The sequence below is a fragment of the Piliocolobus tephrosceles genome, chromosome 18, assembly GCF_002776525.5.
Source record: "Piliocolobus tephrosceles isolate RC106 chromosome 18, ASM277652v3, whole genome shotgun sequence".
Taxonomy (NCBI): Eukaryota; Metazoa; Chordata; class Mammalia; order Primates; family Cercopithecidae; genus Piliocolobus; species Piliocolobus tephrosceles.
In genome coordinates this window covers 14,026,243-14,049,130 of record NC_045451.1, presented here as the reverse complement: position 1 = coordinate 14,049,130, position 22,888 = coordinate 14,026,243, and positions in this window count along the sequence as shown.

The following is a 22,888-nucleotide window of genomic DNA, read 5'->3' as shown; positions in this document are numbered from 1 at the left end:
GTCAGTAACTGACCATAATTCATTTATTTTGTTTTAAATTTTTTGAGTTCTAATAAAAGATGAATTGTTTCTCTTGATATATATGATTTGCTGTCATTTGCTAAGATTTATGTTTCAACAAGGTGAAATGACTCAAGAGAGGTCACTGGGTTGAGCTCATGTCTTCTCTTCTCATGTTCTATTTTAGTTTACATTTTCCAAAAGAGATAATGTTCATATGTTTGAATAAATGTGTGTGATTTGATTGATTTGGATAACAAAACTGACAGCAGCTGAAGTTCTTTGGTGCTCAGTGATTTTTCTATTCCATATTTTGGCATTACAATAGTGTTAATTAATTAAATTTGTAAGGTGCTGTAATAGAACAAAGGTAATTATGAAGGATGTGTCAGCCTCTGTTAAATATTACTACTTTAATGTGCCTCTTGAAAAATATTTCTTACATAATTGTGGTGAAGGAAAACATATATTTTATAAATCTCTTTTGGGAGGTAATATATCAAAAATGCACATTGCTACATAATAATACAGAAATAGTAAACCTATGCGAAAGAAGTTTATACATTGCCTTATATGCAATGAACGATAGTCATAGTTATAGATTAGTCTCACTGAAAATGAAGACGGATGTAAAATATATATTTTATATATATATGCATACCTGCTTATATATGTTAGAAGATATAGTTAAGTGCAGAAGCATTATATAGAAACAAATTTTAGTTTAAGTTCCTGAAGAAACATGAAAAGTATCCAATGAAGAATCTTCAACACATATCACTAACTCAAAAGTTTAATTTCAAACATGTGGTCTTTGTAAAATTTTATCTTCAAATATTTTACTACATACATATAAAACACACACACACACACTGCTTTTCCTTTTACTGATTCTCTATTCCCAACTTCCATTGCCTACAACATGTTTATGGTTTTTGATAAAAGTTTTTGATAAAACATAATTATGGACAAAAAAATAAGTAAAGTAAAACCGAAATCATGCCTATTGTTAGTAGAATATATTTAAGGCTATGAAAGTTTAACATAAGGAATTTACTTATGATACAATAAGCATATTCTTCTGTGATTCTGTTATATAAAATATTGTTTCCTAGTTTGATTATTTTACGGTAAGCACAACTCCAATAAATTGTGAGATTCCGGGAGAGGCTTTCATCTGTCCCTGTGTCTCTTTGAAGTGATTCTTACAGGGGTTATTTATTCGCTTCTTCCCTCCAATTTTCTGGACTGCCAGGAGTCAGTAATTCTGGATGTATATATCTGCCATGATAATGCAAACTTTTCTTTAGACTGTTCCAAAGTCTAGACATTAAGGAAATATTGTGATTAAGAAACCCGTGGTCATAGACCCAAACCGTATTCTCTGATGCAGCTTTATAAATATAAGGATTTTATTTTGATTTCTGTATTCCCTGACGCAGCTTTAGTAAATATAAGGATTTTATTTTGATTTCTGTATTCCTTGTATTCTCTGATGCAGCTTTAGTAAATATAAGGATTTTATTTTGATTTCAACTTATTGTCTTTCTAGGTGTCTATTGCTATGTAACAAATAACTTCCAGATTTAATTCTTAAAACTAATGCTTAGACTAAGTTTTAAACTTTTAAAGTGAAAACGTAAAACTAAACAACGAATCTTGCTGCTGAATCTGCAATTTGAGCAGAAGTCAGTGAAGGTAGCTCCACCTAGCTCCGCAAAGCACGAGTTTGGGTAATTCAACTGAGCCTAGAGGACCTACTAGCAAAATGGCGTACTCCTATCTTCGGTAATGTGGTACTGGCCCTGGAAACTCAGCTGGGATTGCTGGCTGGTTCCTCTTCACGTGGGTGTCTTTGGGATTCCTCACACTGTGGTGCTTGGTATTCCTCAAAGCACGGTGGCTGGATTCCAAGAGCAAGTGCTCCAAGACTGGAGGTGGAAGCCATCTGTTTCTTAAAGCCTGCACTCAGAAATTGGCAGAGCATATGTTCAAATGTATGCTCTTGGCCAGGTAGTCCCAGAAATCCTTTCAAATACCAGCAGAGGAGACATAGATCCTTTACTCTTGATAGGAAAGGACATTTGCAGCCTTCTTTACATCTACCACAGTTCTCAACTCAAGAGTTGATGAAAGAAGCATTCTGTATTAGGTTCCTGACAATATCATCTATTATTAATTATGATGATTTGTAATATAAATTGATCAATAATAAGTTTAATGTTTTGTTTACGCTTTTCACTACAAATGGTGAAACTGGGGCATTAGCAATTCATTTACCTAGTTCTCCCAATGAATCAATGGCTCAAAAAAAAATAGCATTTAGATTGTGTTCGAGAATATTTTAGATGTCAAATGAAAATAAGTGCTTGCTCAATTCAATTCAAAAGAAAACACAAAAACCTGTATATTGAAACCCTATCATTCATTTTAAGGAGCCCATGGCCAAATAAGCATCTGTCCTCCAGAAACCGATAATACAGGGAAATGACATGCTAGTAAGCAATAAGCCCTAAATTCAGCTACATTAGCACGCTCAGGGCTGTTGTACATTTGTGTTTTCAATTAAAATACATGTGAAAATTTGTTTTTGTAGTTTTCTTGAGCCTGTTGGAGCTTCTCAGAACACACATTGAAGGCCTTTTCTTCTTCCACTACATAGTTTTATCATTTGAAAATCTTACGTGATGCTGCTTCAGCAGACCCAGGAGTTATATTTTATTTTTGTTTTTAATCTCCAGTCCTGGCTTTCCAACTTAGCTTCACACAATATGTTCAATTGCCTACATAACATTTCCATTAAGAAGCTTTAAACACATCTCAAATTCAATATTCCAACACCAATTCATGTTGTTTGTCCTCAAACCTGTTATTCTTCCAGTGTTCTTTATAATGCTTCCCACAGATTTGCATCAGCCCAAAGTAGAACTGACCTTTGACAATCCTATCTCCCTCAGCCTCCATGCTATATTTATTTGTCTCCAACCACACTGCTAACCCCACAAAGTAGACTCTACAAAGCCAAGGATTATGTTATTGTTTTTATCACTGCATCCCCAGTGCCAGGGTACAGTGTTGGTGTTCCTTAAATTTTGCAAAATGAAAGAACTATGCTTAATTCTGTCATTATTTTGGAGATATTTTTTGATGAATTTATAAAAGCAAATGGAGTTCTGAAGTGCATATGGTGAGAAGCATGTGAGAATATATTTTCTTAAGTTTGATCATTTATAGAGATGAATCAGAGTGCACTAAGAATTGTTAAGAACTAAAAAAAAAAAAAAAAGTTTGTAGAAAAAAATGACATCTTGTACATGTTAGGTAGTTTTAGGATTCCTAAGGGACTGTACAGACTTTTTCCCAAAGGAAGAACTAAATTTAGCACATCGCTGAATTCGCATCACAAAAGTAGTCACAAGATTTTATAGTTCAGTCACCAACAGAGAGAAATGGCAAAATAGTACAAAAGACTGTTTCTCACACAGTGTAAATCATGCAGCAAGAATAAGATTTTCTGTTTTCTAGATTATCAACATAGCTGAAAGAATTTCCCCTGAGACAGGTAACACAGAACCAGACAGGCCATTCAAATGCCATTTAAACCTTAGATACTAAAAGCCCAGGCACTATTATTGTTTTTTGGGTTTTTTTTTTTTCGCTTATTTATCAAGTTTCCAGTAACCTCATGTTTTCATTTTTGCCTGTCATTGAATCATTTTTCTAGTTCCAGATAAATCTCTTTACTCTGAAATTATTTTAAAAAGTGCACTCCTATCAATTATTTTTCATTTGTTCTCAGCTCCAATGAGTTCTAATGATACCACCAGTTAAGAAATAATTTTCTATTTACTTTTCTATTTTTTTCCGGTAAATTCTCAAGTTCTTAAGGCTGAACGTTATCTTGTATTGCTCCTTGTATTTCCGATATTTAACTACATTATTTCTTTTAGGTATGCATGTGCCAAGTCAGAGAGACTTGTGCAGACTTGGCACATGCATACTTAAAACAAGAAATAATGAAGTGTTCAGATAACTATTAGGAAGCAAAACATAGAGTACTTCTGTGAAGGGCAAAAACAGGAAGTAAAAGAAAATGCAAGAAGAGAAAAGCATAAGGGAGAATATGAAGGTGAAAAGCTCACACTGTTTTGTAAATTACCACTTTTTAAACTCCAATTTTAAGAAAATTAGCTTATTAGGTATATTTTCAGTTAAGATAGTTGTATTTTTTGAGCACTTTGGCCACAACTCATGTTAATAATTATATTAGGAATAAAGACTCAGTATTCAAATATGCATACAAACACACACACATGCACACAACTGAAAATATTCACGAACAACATATATCCTTACTTCATGGCATGAATTCCAAAATTTTATCATCATATTTTATTCTATGTCTGTTTTATAAATTGATTTCACAAATCATTATTGATCTGTGACCTGCAGTTTGGAAATAGAGTAGATGGGAAATATTCTGGAATATTGTGTATTGTGCAGAACATCTATAAATAACAATTTGCAGCAGAACTTAGTCTTACAGCATGTTTCTTCATCGGCTGTCAGTGATGAAGTAAGAACTACAAGAATGAAATGATGAATCTCAGATCTTAAATGTTCTGGACCAAGGATTTTGTGGAATCTCCACCTACGGCATAACCTTAAGATTCATTTAAAGAGATTTCTTGACACATTTAATCATTTTTATAAATGTTTCAGGTAAATCATATAGGTAAATGACTTTCGGTCATTATGTATTGAATGAGCCCAAAATATTTTAGAGGGAAAAATGACATATTTGATTAATTTCTGATTTATAGAAATTAAACAAGTATTTTTATCTTCCTATCAAAACATACTTTTTAAACCTGATCTATCACCATCAAACTCTATCTTACTGAATTTCAGAAGCTTATTTTATATCACAAAGAAAGATTTTGCATATTTATAGTATACCATAATTTTGAAGTAAAAACTCTGTTAAATGATTTCTTTATTTAGGTAACATCATTGGCGTAAGAAAATCTAAATTCTTTAGAGGATTTTTGTTTTTCTTTCTCATTTAATATAAGAGTTTTCATTTTTAGTTTAAATTAAATTTACAACTTCTAAGGTAAAAACATACATTTTATAGAAGCCAAGACACATAGAAGCTGGTAGACTTACTTTTGAACATTTAAATAAATATTGAGAAGCTTGCAGTAATGAATATAAGGTGGCCAGGACAAAATGAAGGACAAATATATTTAATCAAGCCACAGCAAGTGAAGATTTGGGCAGAACATTCAGACACACGCAATGCAGTAGTCTAATTTGAAATACACAATTCTTGAGATGCTATTTATATTTTCAATTCAGATCTAGAATGTGAGAGCATATTCAAAATTCAGCACTAAAAATGCACTTTCAGTGTATCTCATTATGGCATGTTAAACTTCCGAAGGTATTTATTTTAGATATATTTTACGGAAATAAAATAATTTTTTGAGGTTTTTTTTTTTGTTTTGTTTTTTTATGAAGTCTCTCTCTTGTCACCCAGGCTAGAGTGCGATGGCACGATCTTGGCTCACTGCAATCTCCGCCTCCTGGGTTCAAGTGACTCTCCTGCCTCAACCTCCCGAGTAGCTGGGATTACAGGAGGCCACCACCACGCCCGGCTACTTTTTGCATTTTTAGTAGAGATGGGGGTTCACCATGTTGGCCAGGCTGGTCTCGAACTCCTGACCTCAGGTGATCCTCCTACCTCGGCCTCCCAAAATGCTGGGATTACATGTGTGAGTCACCGCGCCCAGCCATAAAATAGTATTTTATAGCACCATGTAACTATCACTCTTAACAGGGATTACTGAAAAATGTAAGTCCCGCAGAGAACTGTGCAATTTATTACAAACAAATAGACAAAAATATAATGGGTTAGGAGGAGAGGTGGCAGTTTTACGAGAAGCCAATTTATCTAATATTCAAAAGTGGCAAGATCTTTCTACACCCAAGTTTCCATCAAATTTACCCTTCACCCTTATTGTTTATTGGATATTGGCAATACCAATTAACAGGTTGCATTTTTGAGGCAGAAATTAAGCCGATATATGTCATAGTAAAAAAATTAAATATATAAATAAAAAGGGCTAATAATTACTTGTAATACATTTTAAAAGGAGGATAAGAAGAAAATTAAATGTGAAAAATTTTTTTAATTGTATAAATATTTGAGGATTGCCTATATATTTGAGAGATTTTGTCTACCTAATATTGCATGTCTACCTGGCAGCAAACTTCTTGTAAACTAAATGCAAAAGTGGTCAAATGACAAAAAATTCACAAAACTATGATTGATAATTTTATTTTACCTTTTCACCAATTGGTTTGATAGTATGTAATTAAATAAATTGCAAATGCTTAACCATTATAAAAATGTTAGCCCAGAGTTTTAAATTAAGTTTCTGGTTCAATAGTTGAAATTACTGGAGTACATTAGTTACTGGCATGATCACTGGGTCCAAATCCTGGATCCAGTTGGGATTTCTAATGCGTGTGTGAACTTGGGAAATGGATTAATCTGTTGGTGCTTTAGTTTCTTGAAATAAAAAATGGATACATGTATTTTTTGAGGCAGTTAACAGAACTTATTGAAGTACTTAAAACAGTGATGAGTACCTATTTAGCACTACATAAGAATTTGCTTTTATTAGCTATGCCTTAGTCCTTGTGGGCTAATATAACAAAATACTGTAAACTGAGTGACTTATAAACAACAAACATTTATTAATCACAGTTCTGGAGGCTGGGAAGTCTGAGGTAAAGGTGCCAGCAGATTCAGTATCTGGTGAGGGTCAGTTCCTCATAAATGGCAACTTCTTGTGTCCTCTTTTAGTGGAAAATGCCAAGGAGCCCCTTGGACCTCTTTTATAAGGGTTCTAATCCCAGTCCTGAGAGCTCTATCCTCATGATATGATCTCCTCCCAAAGACCCCACCCTTAATAATATCACATATGGGATTAGGCTTTAACATATGCACTTTCAGGGGCTACAAATATTCACACCATAACAGTCTATTTCAATACTAGGAGAAAGAAGAAATATATGTCTGTCAATAAATTGATTACACATATGTGGATGCTGAATATACTACAGTTTACAAGAGAAGGAATTCCACTTATAATTTTGATGAGTATAAAATTATACCCATATAGGTTACATAGAAACTAAACTAGAAATATGTAGATGTAAATAATTGGCCATTGTATGATTAAATCAAGAATAATCAACCCTTATAGTAATATTTGACCTTAAAATTAATATTGTTTCAATTTCTTCACTAAATGTGGCCCAACATATTTGCCACCGATTTTCTAACCTGTGTCTTTAAAACACAGATGAGGTTCTATACTGTAACAAGAAATGATAGGTCCTTAGCAGTATATTTTATATTTTGTAACAAAAATAAAATAATCATAAAAGAGGACTGGGCCAGGCACAGTGGCTCACACCTTTAATCCCAGCACTTTGGGAGGCCAAAGCGGGCGGATCACCTGAGGTCAGGAGTTCGAGACCAGCCTGACCAACATGGAGAAACCCATCTTTATTAAAAACACAAAATTAGCCAGGTGTGATAGCTATTGGTTTGTAATATAATGAGGGAGTAAACAATTTCAGCAATTTGGGGAACATAAAACTAAAAGAGCCAGGATTTCCCACTGGCCAAATTAAAAAGAAATCATAATCAAAATTACAATTATAGTAAAGAAAAGCCATTGTGATTTTTAAAATCACAAAATGCAGTTGAAATAAGAAAGAAGAGTGTCTATAAGCAGATGTGATTATTTTCACTGTTGTCCATTTTCTCTTTAAGAAATTGCAAAAGAGAAACACCAAAAACTATGATTAAACCAAGTTGTTCTTAAATAGAAGGCAAAAAAGGAAAAGAGGATAAAACGGTACCAGTGGTCCCAAAAAATAGCCAGAAAAAGAGCTTTTTAATGATTGGTCAGCACATGCTAATATTCACAACGATAACAACACGCATTTTACCTTCCATCTCTTAAAAGGCATAAACAGATGATAGCAAAGTATCTACAGACAGAAAACAAAACAAAACAAAAGCCATATTGGCCAACCCAGGCTGAGACTGTATTCCTGTTTTACTTTTGGCTTTGTTAAAAGATTGTAACTCTAGAATCCATGGCCATAGCACCCTGAACATGCCCAATTTTGTCTGATCTCAAAAGCTAAGCAAATTTGGCCTGGTTAATACTTGGATGGCAGCAAATGATAACTCTGTCAAGGTACTTAAATAAATATATCTCTAGCTTAGTCTGGGGAGTACTTTTAATGGCAAAAACTGCAATTACTTTTGCACCAACCTAACATAAAATAACAATTGTGGTAATAATTACGGGAGTACAGAGTAATAATAATTGTAATTTGAAGAAATTCAGGTATAGGAAAGTATATACTCAATGTGTGGTATCTTCTTAAGTAAACACCTATGGGGATTTAAATATTAACTATAATTCTTCTTTGCTTTATTATTTATATGATGTATTCAAATTTTTAGAGAAATACTGGCCAATTTGATAAAATTAATCTATTGAGTGTCAAACAACAAAAACAGTGTTTCTTCTTGCACAAGTGTCTTCAAATAAAAAGTCTATATAATAATATGAAAATTTTCTACAATTTAACAACCCTAATAACAGGTTAATAGTGTCATATATGAATAGCTTATCATCTTCTTATTTATTTTTTTCTAAAGCTTATATATATTATACAATATAAACAAGTTTGAGTTGAGGGAAATAACCAACCTTATAATATTATGATAATGATTTCTAACAAACAAATTTTCATTGTTCATGTTAATTTATGGTACAAAGAGGATATTACTTGGTAGAAGTGTTTAGCCAAATTATAACTGTTTTGATAAAATATAAATTTTCACCTTTGAAAATTGAATTCTGAGCTAAGATTTTCAATAAAATTCTCTTTTAAAAAAATAGCAAAATTGAGACTAATATTAAAATAAATGCCTGTGTTATTCACAATAACAGAAGCAGGAAACCAAACTAGCTGTCCACCAATGGTGGATTGAATAAAGAAAATGTGGTACATATACACCATGGAATACAACACAACCATTTAAAAACACAGAATTCTGCTCTCTGCGGCAGCATGGATTCACTTGGAGGCTGTTATCCTAAGTGAACTGATGCAGAAACAGAAAACCAAATTCCGAGTAGTGTCACTTATATGTGAGACCTAAATCTTGGCCTCACATGGACATAAAGCTAGGAACAGTAGACACTGGGGATTGCAAAAGGAGGGAGGGAGAAAAGGGGCAAGCGCTGAAAAACTTCCTATTGGGTACTATGTTCACTATCTGGGTTACAGGATCAATAGAGCCCAAACTTAAGCACCATGCAATATAGCCTGTAACAAACCTGCATAGGTACCCCCTGAGTCTAAAGTAAAATGGAAATCAGTAAAACAGTAATACATTCTATAGCACTGAGAATTCAAAGTCTGATGGAGTTGCTCTATTTTTTGACATGCGCATCTCATAATCATTTTAAACATTTGCGGCTGTTTTCCAAGGGGAATAGTTAATATGACCTTCACATTTTATAATATTAAAATATTAATAGCAACATAATAGTGATAACATTAATATGCTCCTTCTCTTCTAAAGGATGACACATGATTTTAACATTAAATCTTTCCCTTTTAACATAACCTTAACCCTGTTTTCTAAAAAATGTAGTACTGAAGAGTAATCTACCAAATAATGGTTATGGTGCTATACCCCAATCACTCTGCTCTGTGTTTAGAAAGTGTGATGAAAAGGCAAAATAAAAGGTTTTGCAGAAAGCATTTCTAGAGGTTTCTAGATAGCTTTTATAGACTGTGAATATTGTTTGAACGCACTTGGGAAGCCAATTTACTTTCCTGAAATAAGGTAAATCGTCTTGATTTCTATATGCCTGGGAGATCACCCTGAGATGTCTAGTACCATGCAGAAAACATCTTCCTATTCTGCATGAAGTCTCCCTGTCCATAAAGAACACCAGGTTAAAGGACAATTGGAATTTATTTGCATAGTATGTTCACATCTACTTGATGTGGGTTGCGTTTAGCTATAACTGCAGCAGTCCTTCTTTTGGAATCAGGGACATGGTGTTCCAGGCAAACAGGAACTAATCAAGAGACCTAACTTCTAGACCCATCTCCAACACACATCAAGCTACCAACTATGAAAAATAAATTAGTCTTTGTGATACACTAGTTTTGCCATCTGGAAAATTATAGCAAGACAAGTTATTTGATTTTCAATCTGTTCTCTGCAGAGCTCTAAAGGGTTCAGAGTGGTGATATGGGGGCCCTCACGTGGGGAGGGGAGACAGGGCTTTGATCTGATTTTTATACTGGAGTTTATCCAAAGATTTCTGAAGCTTGAAAAGAGTAGAAACTGGTGAAAATAACTGGATTAAGTGACCTCTAAGATTTCCTCTGGTTCTCATCATCTATGAAATGTATTTCCATTCTGAGTACAGTCATTTCATAATATTAAGAAGCCTCAACCTGAACTTGATTTACTGTATCTACGTAGGGGCATGATGCTTTCTTTCTCTTTTTTTTTTCCCCCCGTAAATGCTTCATAGTAACATCTTCAAAAGCAGACCTCCTGTGACTTGTTACATAATGGATATTCATATGAGACTTGAATATATTTGACAGCGTTCATTTTTTAAAAATTTAATTTTAAAAAAAGGGATATCTTTCACCATATGTCCTATAATTATCCTCGAAAAAATGTTATAACATATGCCACTTTAATTTGCCACTTCTGTTCATCTTCAAATTTTTTTCCAGATGAGCTTTGTTTTGGAGTGATGAATTTTTGTTCTTAAAATATTCCATTGGGAAAGTACTCTAAAACATGAGGACAGTTTAAACATTTTTTTACAACTGACTAAATATAAAATTATAAATCTAAAAGTATTTGTGCATTTAGAGTATCAGAGTTCCTAGAAAAAATGAGTTATGTAATATCCACATTTCTTATTTTTTGCAGTTACTAAAATAATTTCCTTTGGTGTTTGACATCTAATGTATGTCACTTTTAGAGTACAAGTTATTTGTACTAACATGTGTGCCTTTTGAATAGTTTAGCACATGTTCAGATCTTCAGATTTTCAGATATAAAAACTCAGTTTGCCTAAAAATATTAAAAAGTAAAAAAAAAAAAAAAAACTATAGAGACACATTGATGTCCACTGAAATTAATGTGAGTAGTTTAAAGTTTTAAGACTAAAAAATAAAATTCAGAGTTTGAAAAGTCACCATCTCGTCTCACAGCAAGCTCCACCTCCTGGGTTCACGCCATTCTCCTGCCTCAGCCTCCCCAGTAGCTGGGACTACAGGCGCCCGCCACCACGCCCGGCTAGTTTTTTGTATTTTTAGTAGAGACGGGGTTGCACCGTGTTAGCCAGGATGGTCTCGATCTCCTGACCTCATGATCTGCCCACCTTGGCCTCCCAAAGTATTGGGATTACAGGAGTGAGCCACCGTGCCCAGAAGTTGAATCTCTCTGGTAAATTAATGATAATCCCTGGAATCTCTGAAAGTTTCTGTTCAGTTCTTATCCATAGACCTTGTGATTACTAAATATCCACAATTAGAAGAAAAGCTAATGAATATTTGTGAGGTGGACATCGCATTGTGTCAATGTTTGTATTCATATAAATATCATTTTACTATGCATATCTGTATAGTATATACTGACACAACACACACGTGTTTGTGTGTATATATGCATATATATGCTTATATACTTGTACTTTGAAATTGAATTAAGTTGTAGTTTTTGCGTTCTCTCTGCCCCTGTTTCCGGAAGCTGAGAGGGATCATTCTTATTTACCCTGATGGCTTCCTCCCTCAAGGACCTGAGTCTCTGTGTATCTTTGCATGGAGGTTTTCTTCAGCCTCCCCGGGAGCTCTTCCAGTCTTCCCTCAGGAGAGCTCAGAAGTTCCTGGGATTTTACATTCCCCAAGAGCAGCCATCAACCAATTAAGACCATGATTTCATGGGAAATTTTAAGGCACCGCTACACTAGGTTACTCAGAGCTTCCCAGTTAAAGGCCAGTTGACCTCAGTGGTAGCCTGTTCTAATGAGCGTACCCTTTATTGACTTTTCTTCCTTCTCTTTTTCATTCTCCCTACTCCCTCATTTTTGCCTTCTGGAATATCTATCAAATAAACTACGGGCATTCAGATCCTGTCTCAGGAACTCCTCTAGGTGAGCATAACCTAAGAAACCAATTTTATGAAATTACTGACAGTCTTCCAAATAGTAGTTTATGTTGGTGTAGTGGCCATTGTTTTTTGCAAATGTCACTTAAGTGGAATCTAGGGACTTTCTTTTGTCTCACTTTTACAGAAATGCCAGAAGACTCCATAGCTGGCAACACATTCTCAACGACTAAATACAATCTGTTGTCTATGTAAAACAAAACAAAACAAAACAAAATCCGAGAACCAGGAAATAGAAATTTACGTGGTACTCAAGGGCAAATACTAATCAGTAACTGAATAAGTATCTACATTTTTTTTCCCAAAAGAAATTTGTCTAGGACTTTGAATCTGTTTTTATTGTAGATATTCTTTTTTTTATAGAGAGACAAACAAATATGCAGAAAATACTGCTTAGTCTTCAAAAAATATCATTTAATGAAAACACAGGTCAATTCACGTGACAGAACCCATGTAACTGCACATCGCTGTCCCCAAATCTAAAACATTGGTAGTAGTAAACTCTTCATCAAATTCACTTTGAGTAATAACATTCTTTTATTAATTAATTGCCAGTTTTAACTGGTTTTTTGGCCTACTATTTCAGAGCAAGTTTGAATAAGTCTAATGTTCAAAAATCTATCCTCTGTAAACATAACCACTCCTTCTAAGATATACATGAAGATACATTTGCTTCAGGGTATGTTTTTCAATCACTCCTAGGGAAAAAATATCAAACTCCAGGGGTGTATTCTCAAAATGTATACATCAGAGGCCCCCAATCTTTTTGGCACTAGGGACTGGTTTTCATGGAAGACAATTTTTCTTTATTATTATTATTATACTTTTAAGTTCTGGGATACATGTGCAGAATTTGCAGTTTTGTTACATAGGTATACACATGCCATGGTTGTTTGCTGCACCCATCAACCCATCACCTACATTAGGTATTTCCCCTAATGCTATCCCTCCCCTAACCCCCCACCCCCCGACAGGCCCCAGTGTGTGATGTTCCCCTTCCTGTGTCCAAGTGTTCTCATTGTTCAGCTCCCACTTATGAGTGAGAACATGTGGTGTTTGGTTTTCTGATCTGGTGATAGTTTGCTGAGAATGCTGTTTTCCAGCTTCATCCATGTACCTGCAAAAGACATGAACTCATCCTCTTTTATGGCTGCATAGTATTCCATGGTCTATATGTGCCACATTTTCTTAATCCAGTCTATCATTGATACCATTTGGGTTGGTTCCAAATCTTTGCTATTGTGAACAGTGCTGCAGTAAACATAGGTGTGCATGTGTCTTTATCATAGAATGATTTATAAACCTTTGGGTATATGCCCAGTAATGGGATGACTGGTCAAATGGTATTTCTAGTTCTAGATCCTTGAGGAATCGCCACACTGTCTTCCACAATGGTTGAACTAATTTACACTCCCACCAGCAGTGTAAAAGCATTCTTATTAGTCCACATCCTCTCTAGCACCTGTTGTTTCCTGACTTTTTAATGATCACCGTTCTAACGGGGATGAGATGGTATCTCATTGTGGTTTTCATTTGCATTTCTCTAATGACCAGTGATGATGATCATTTTTTCATATGTCTGTTGGCTGCATAAATGGAAAGACAGTTTTTCTATGGACTGGGTTTGGGGGGATGGTTTTGGGGTAAAACTATTCTTCAGATCATCAGGCATTAGATTCTCATAGGGAGCATGTAACCTAGAACCCTCACATGCACAGTTCATAATAGGGTTCATACTCTTACGAGAATCTAATGTCACCACCAATCTGACAGTAGGCGGAGCACAGGCAGCAATACTGGTTCGCTGCTCACCTCCTGCGTAGCCCAGTTTCAAACAGGCCATGGACCAATGCCAGTCCATGGCCCAGGGATTGGGGACTCCTAGTATGCATATGTGGAATCATAAACATTAATGAATTAAGGAGTGCCTGGTGATGCTAGTCACCATTTATATAATCCCATTTTAATACTAGTGCAGCATCCTCCAATAAGGGGAAAATTGCTAAAAATAGGGAAGTTTTGAAGCAAAAAGTTGGGTTAATATAAAGAATAGGGTAAGACACACACAAACACACAAATACACACATGCACAAAATTCTGGGTTGTTTGGCAATATGAATAAAGCTCTTATAGACATTCATGTATAATAAGTATACAACTTTCTCTTTCTACAAGTGGAATTGCTGGTATGTAAGTGTGTATTTCAATTCAAAAGGAATTGTCAGGGTCATCTTCTAAATAGTTGCACCATTTTACACTCCTACTAGTATCCTTTGATGGTTTTTCTTCACATCCTTGAAGTCTTTATCACTGCAACCATTCTGGTAGGTAATAATATTTCATTGTGGTTTTAATGTACATATTACTATGAATATTAATTGAGTATATTTGGGGGCCCTTTATATAGCCAACTTTTAAAAATACAGTTGTTGGACAGGTGCGGTGCCTCACGCCTGTAATCCCAACACTTTGGGAGCCCAAGGCAGGCGGAACATGAGGTCAAGAGATGGAGACCATCCTGGGCAACATGTTGAAACCCCGTCTCTACTAAAAATACAAAAATTAGCTGAGGATGGTGGTGTGCACCTGTAATCCCAGCTACTCGGGAGGCTGAGGCAGGAGAATTGCTTGAACCCAGGAGGCAGAGGTTGCAGTGAGCTGAGATGCACAATCCCTGCACTCTAGCCTGGTGACAGAGTGAGACTCCGTCCCCAACCCCCCAAAAAATACTGTGATCAATCTTTTATTATTGAGTTGTTGTAATTCCTTACATATCTTAGAAATAAATGCTTTGTAAATATGTATTTTATGAATATTTTCGCACTGGCTATTCATTTTCTCCTTCGTGGTACCTGATGATTATATCTTAAAGTTTTGAAAAGGCCAATTTACCCACTGTTTGGAGACTTTTCCCCATGGGTCATGCATTTCTGAACATCAGTGAAGTTTCAAAGCTACTCTGATGCAGGATGTAGCATTTTTCATATTCTAGGAGAGTAAAAAAATAATAATAATGTTTCCCTCCCCTCCCCAGATAAATTTTACAAGGTAATAAAGAAAATGTCTTCTTTCAGATTAGGGGGAAGATTTGTTTCCTGACTGGGATAATAAAGTTAGTAGCTGTCTCCAGAGGGCGTAATGATAGGTTTGCCAGCCCCTCTCTGTAAGATTGAGTGGATTCCGAGGTAGAGTGGTCCTTATCTACAAAACAGACTCTGTTCACCAGGAGCCACCTCTATGACAACTCTCTGGAACTTGGCTATATGAGGAACTGATGTGAACCTGAAATTCACGCCACCTGTTCTGCTGAGAGTAAGACTGTCTAAATCCATTTGGGCTCACTGTTTCCCTACGGACCAAATCTGTGGGAATCTGGCAAGTTAACCTAGCTGATGCAGCAGTCACTGCTGCTTAGGAAGTGTTTGACTCCATAGCAACATTTTCTTTTTCTTTTATAGTTATTGCTTTCTATGTCCTATCTAAGAAAACATTTGTTTACCCCCGTGTTATGAAGACATCTCAAGAAATTGTCAAATGTTTCTTTGGCTTCATATTTTGGCGTTTACATTGATAGACTTAACCATTTAGAATTAAATTTTTGTTTTAATGACAGACAGGTTTGGAGCTTTAGTTATTAAATTGGATATTCAATTTTATCAGCAATATTTGTTAAAAGAAAAAAGATTACCACTGATTTGCTTAAATACTTTCCTTGAATACCATGAGCTTTTATTTATCTGTATTTGTGAAGAATACTTTAGCTGTATGTGGAATTCTGGGGTGATTTTCTTGTAGTATTTTAATGATATAATCCCACTGTCTTTTGCCTCCATCTTTTCTAAGGAGAAGTCAAGGATAAACATTTTGTTATATTTCATGTGTTTGTTGGTTTTCTTTAGCTACTCTGAAAATTGTCTTATCACTGGTTTTAAACAGTTACCTTCCCTACATTGTTTCTATCTGTGTGTGTGTGTGTGTGTATGTGTGCGTGCGCACACTCACAGGCTTGTGCATGTTTCGTAATTTTTAACACTGGACTCACTAAATTTAATTTGTGAATGCATGTCTTTCAACAATTTGAAGAAATTTTCAGCCATTCAGTTTGCCTTTTTTTCTGTCTCATATTATCTTTTTTCTTCTTCTGGAACTTTGATTTTAACTCTAAGTTGTTTTTCAACTTTTTCTCCCAATCTTTTTAATGTCTATTTTTCAGATTGGATGATTTTGATTGGTCTATCTGCAAGTTTATGGACATTTTACTGTGCATTTCCAACCAGGTGGTAACCCCATTTAAACATTTTTTGTTGTTGTTTCAAATATTGTGATTTTCAGCTCTAGAGCTTTCAATTTTTTCTTAGTTTCTATTTTCTACACATTATTCTCTTTTGAGGATATTTTTCTTTACGTCCTTGAAAGTAAATATTGCTGCTCTAAAATTTTCATCTGCTGATTATAAGTTGGGATCAGGTAAGTGTTAATCTTAATTTATTTCTCTTTGTTTTGAGTATATATGAAATGAAGCTTCCTATTTCTTTTCATGCCAGGTAATTTTGGAATGCATTCTGTATATTGTGAATGATATACTGGGTAGATTTCAGATACCATTATATTCTTTTGAAGTGTACTGATTTGATTAATTGATTGATTTTTAAAGTTTTAATAGGGAGTCACTTTAGCTGAACTCAAACTTCAGTCTCAGTCCCTTCTGTGGTGGGAAGCAGGTAAAACTTCTGTTTACATATTTTGTTCTTAGTTTGGCTCCTTAGATTCTGCTATACACCTGAATAATTGAGGGGTCATGCAGAGATTTGGGCAGAGCTTGTTTTCAAAATGTGAAGGTATTCCTCCATGTATTTATCCTATGCCAGATGTTTACTGTCACGTTCTAGCTACTGTCTTCACCCTGAAGTCTGCATTCTGACTTTTGAAGACAGTAGGCCTATCAGTTTCTACCTAATTTTGGGTCTTCCCTCAAGCAGGAAGCCATAAAAATTGAAAAATGACTTCCCACCTTTTTCTTAGTTGAGTATTAACTTTTCTCAAGTTTACACCTGTTTTTGTCATTTTCTTATGCCTTTAAAAAGTTGTTTTTAAAATCTTTGTAGAGTGTGTAGTTCTATACTCAAGTCATATCTGGGAAGATTGGTTTGGTAGGAGATATTTCCCTATTACCAGAGGTAGAATACTAATTTCTTTTGATTGACCTGTTTAATCTTATTATATTTAGCCAATAATAAAATCTACTAACTGATTTGGGTTTGATACTACTAAAGGCTTTGTTAATTCCCTGGGGAGATGTTAATAAAACTTCCTAATAAGTTTTAGCCTCCTGGCTTCCCTTCTATCTATTCACTTAACTGTCAATAACAATAGATCACTGAGCATGTTCTTACCAGTTTTATATTAACTCATTCACGTGATTTTATTCATAGCTCTTTCCAGGAATATAAAGTTGGTTTTTTTCCTGGCTCTGCTGACTCGTATAAAGAGTTATATCAGTGATAAACGTCCTCTCCAATAGCTTTCTTTGCTATTATGTGACCTTTGCTCTGTCATTTTTCTAGTTTTGTTTAATAAGACTAGGATATCCTCTCCATTATTGACTTAGTTAATTAATTTATGAATTATGCCGAATAATTCTTCAATCCTTCACTCCCCATGCACATAATTTATTTCAGAAAAGTATTATATGAAATTTTCAATATGTTTCTAAGCTTTCAAAACTATTTAAAAACTCCACCTATCTAATTACTTATATTTATTGCATACCCAAGAAAATGAATTTAAAAGTTTCTCCAGTGTATCTAAGATAATCATTCACTTTCATAAGAAATTTAGATTTTATAAATTTAGGAATACTTACAATGGTGTTAGCTATGAATTGCCACCTTAGTATAAGACTATACCTGTAAGATGTATTATAACAAAATTCACAGATTACATCAATGACTTTGTAATATATGAAAATCTATTAAAATCAATAACACTTTTGAAGTTTAGGAAAAGTAATTGTCTTCTAAATTCTCTACATTCTCATGTTTTTAAAAATATTCTTTGAAGTTCTTACATATCAAGATAAAAACTGACTAAAAACAAACAAAAATGAACAATTATAAATTTTGATAACTGCCATAAGGACACTAGGAGATAGAACAAAACACAACAGGGTGCTTTAGTCAGGCAGGGCAGAGAAATCCCACTGAGGTGTCTGTTTAAGTTTTAAAGAATAATTGGTGAGAAAAATTCAACCATGCAAAGAATGATCAGTGCATGAGGGCTGCAGGGAGGATTATTGGGAGCCAATAACACTGAAAACCACTTGTGGCTCATCATGTTATAAGTAATTTGTAAACCTACCTGTGCTTCTGGATTTCAGTGACAGAGAGTGGGCAAAAGGGAGGGAAGAAGGAATCAATTACATGAGCTGATTTTTAGGGTGCATAAGAGAGAGATCATAACAGGATTTGCAGGATAACATAAGAAAAGTATATTTTATTTTAACTAACAATAACTATTTGAATGATTATAAGTTGAGGAATGATATGATGTGATTTCCATTTATAGAAAATCTTTCTCTATAATCCAAATGGGGAATGAACAGGAGAAGGGACTCAAGTAAAGTGAGAGATGAGCAAGTTACTAATAGTTCTTGCAGTTTCAATTATGTGTTTTTTCCCACATCTGCGATTAGACAAGCCCATCCCATGTGGTCTATACCTGAAAGTCATACTTATTCCCCAAATCCTCAGCCCCTGGGTCCAAATGTGTTAAATTAAGCTTTTATCTCAGAGGATTTGGTAACCACAGTAACACTGGCTACAACGTATCAGCTACCTGTGCTCTTTAAATGCCCTATTTTGTTAGAATTAAATTGGGATCTAACCATTTGTTGAGAAGCAAGAGTCATGCTTTCTCATAGACTATTCTTTAAAAGGTGCTATTTTCTATAGCATGAATGTGAAACAGGGCTGGAGAATTTGATACGGTTCTAAATACATGTAATAGTTACCAATGCTTTACAAGTACAATGTATTACATAAATAATATAACCCCAGTTCAGGCTTGACCTGTCTTATCTTTCTCACACAGTGATGACAAACAATTTAGGGCTTCTCTTCTCAGCCTCAAAAGTTTATTTTATAGCCCTTAACTCTGCTCCTGAGTGTTGTTGTTAAGAAAAAACAGTTTTTTATTCTGACAACTCCGATATCCTTTGCATTTTCTACAAATGAGTGAAAGAAAGATATTGTGTAAAGGGATTTGATTTGTAACACAATAGCTGCTTTTCCTCAGCTAAAGTATAGAGCATGGAACAAATTTACATTAAATGTATGCTCTTATGAAGGAAGAAATAAGCATTTGGGTTTGAAATATGTCGAGCAACTATTTTTATGAAGGGAAAGTCATTTTCTTCAGCTGTGATTTTAGTTCCAACTAACAAAGGCTCACTCTAAGCACTCATTTTCTACTTCTGGATGTCTTGTTGGTTAAGCTTTAAATCTTCCACATTGTCCCTTTCTTCCCTAACAGGTAGATACCAGACAATGTTGGCTGTGCTGTTAAAATTTTACAGCTCATTGGTAATAAAATACCACCGGTGGAAGCTATTTCATGCCCTTTTAGCAATGTAGATAGATAGATTCAGAACAGAAAAATGTATCTGGCCATGCAACATATCTAACTTATGCCCTCCTTTAATTGATGACAGACCTATTAGCTGAACAATACAGGCCTCAAAATGGATTTTGTGCATCCATCCCAGTTACTTTTTTTTTTTTTTTTTTTTTTTTTTTTTGGCCTGTCAATGAAATGTTTGAAAGATATTGAAAGGTTAAACCACCGGTGGTCATGGTTAATAGGAAACATTTGAATAGCAGATGGTGGGATAAACCACAAATGCACAGCTTGAGTAGCTTCTTGAGCCCCAGGAGACAGAATAATAGACCCAAGCATAGCTGTGTCTCATTTACTAAAACACATGTTACCTTTCTTGCTCTCAAATAAAAAGGATTCTGGTAGCATGACTATGTCAACAGCAATAAAAGATCACTATAAATATGAAGATAGCACCATGGCTTCATTCTCACTGCTCTTCTATTTGTTTTGATGGTTGTCAGTGACCTTGCACTCCTTCTGTAGCATTCGTGTTCAGACCAGGCAATACAGCTAGCAATACACTTTCTGGCAGTGAAATAAATTACTTGATATTTAAGGTCAGCTGCATAAGTCACCTTGCATGGCCCTACACTCTGACAGTTCCCTCAGACCTTGGAGCTATTAGGCTGCTTTTTGCTGTAGTGAATTGAAACTCCAATTAAAATTGCTTTTACACAAGAAGAAAATGTAATAAATATAATATTGATGACTATGAATGGAAATCTATGGGTAGCGTCACCTTAACAGTTGAGTTAATTAATGAACGTTTCAAGCTCCGTTTAATCACATTTTTCTATCTCAGACCTCAGTCTTTCTGGTCTTAACCTCAGACCATCAAAACCGGCTGAAGAAATCCCAGGTGGCACATCTAAATGACAGAGAGTGCCTCCTCTTGTTTTCCTCAAAATTACCAGTGAGGAAAGATTTCAGAAGCCCAGAAGAAAACTTCTTACGTTTCATTGATCCAAATTTAATCAAATTTTAATTCAAAATGAATGCTCTTGGTGAGAGAAACACTGCACACCTCTCAACTTAAGCCTGATTCTTGAACAAGTCAGTGGTGAAGACCATGTTTTCTCTAATTAACTTAAAATTATTAAAGCTCGTCCTTTCATGGATTTTAGAAAATTGAATACAATATCAATGCCACCCTACCCCTGCCCTGCAAACGAGGATTTTTGATGTGGGTGAATGATTTGCAGGTATCAGTATGTAGAGTTTTCATTTATCATAGAGGAAGCAGGTAAAATAAATTCCCTCTTCTGGGTGATACTCGCTTTGCATTTGGCCTTTTCTGTTCCACGTGGCAGTGTGATACATTGGGTTGCCTCCTTCTCCTGCCAGTGAAAGTGTGAGAAGGTGCTGAATGTATCAGCAGCAGGCATGTAAATATGCCATATTTTATTCTAGACTCATTGGATGAAAACCTGCCTTCAGTTCTCATTTCTTGCCTTCTCCAACAAAGTAGTAAAATCCAGAGGAATAAAAATATGGTACACTCTAAAAGACAGTTTCTAAATAAAATAAAACAGGAAAACATTGTCTGTTCCCAGTGTAGGTGAAAGGAGAACTTGCAATGTGATATACAATCCAGCACATATTGTCAAAATAATGCATTATGCAGACTTTACCCAGCAATCCCATTATCGGGTATATACCCCCAAAGAATACAAGACACTACCATAAAGACACATCCATGCATATTTTCACTGCAGCACTATTCACAACAGCAAAGCTATGGAAAAAACCTAAATGTCTATCAACAGTAAACTGGATAAAGAAAACATGGTATGTATACACCATGGAATACTACACAGCCATAAAAAAGAATAAGGACATTTTCTTTCCAGCAACATGGATGGAGCTGGAGGCCTTTATCCTAAGTGAACTAACACGGGAACAAAAAAGCCAAACACCACATGTTCTCACATGTAATTAAAAGTTAAACTTTGAGTACATACGAACACAAAGAAGGGAATAACAGACACTAGGGCTTACATGTGGTAGGGGGTGAGGATGGAAAAACTATCTGTTGGGTAATCTCTTTATTACCTAGGTGATGAAATAGTCTGTACACTAAACAGATTATCTGTGACACACAATTTACTTATACTGTAAACCTGCACATGTACCCCTGAACCTAAAATAAAAGTTTTTTTTTAAAAAAGAATTTAGTTAATCATCCTGACAATAAAGATAAAATTGCCTTGATTACGGTGAGCATATGACCCTTATGAAATTGGTACACTGAAAGGTGAGGGATCTAGGGTCACAGCCTAATAGCTCTTTTCCCTAAAGCCATTTATAACTCTATTTATGTTAGTATATAAGCAATTACAGTCTCATTTATACTGATCTACTTTAAGTTGTAAAATGTCATTTCAGGTTGTAAAATACAAAACAATATATTCAACTTTATTAGTTCTAATATGGGGCACCTATTTACTTTTTTTTAATATTAAAATATAATCTAACCAATCATTTTACAATGCTGAGCGTTCAGCATAGATGGTCATGGATGGCACCTATGTTTTCACTAACTATTCTAAAACAAGAGAGTTGAGTAACAAAAACTCGTCATAATTGGTTTTATTTTGCTAAGAATTCATAAGTTTAAACATTAGTTTGAACATTTTTAGAGTCAAGGATAAATGTGTCAGAACAGAGTAGAGTATTGAGTTTCCATTAGATAAAAGATGAGTTTGAATGTCTGAAAACAAATGGCAATAGACATTGAAAGCAAGAGAAAAATAATTGAATAGAGAACAATATATTATTATATCCAAAGCCTTATTTTTTATCTGAAAATATTTCGGTAGACTTCTCCATATCTAACATGCTGTGAATCAATTATTGCAATCCTTATTTGAATAACATTTGAACTGGACCACAGAGGGTCTCTCAAGATCCCATGTAAATAAC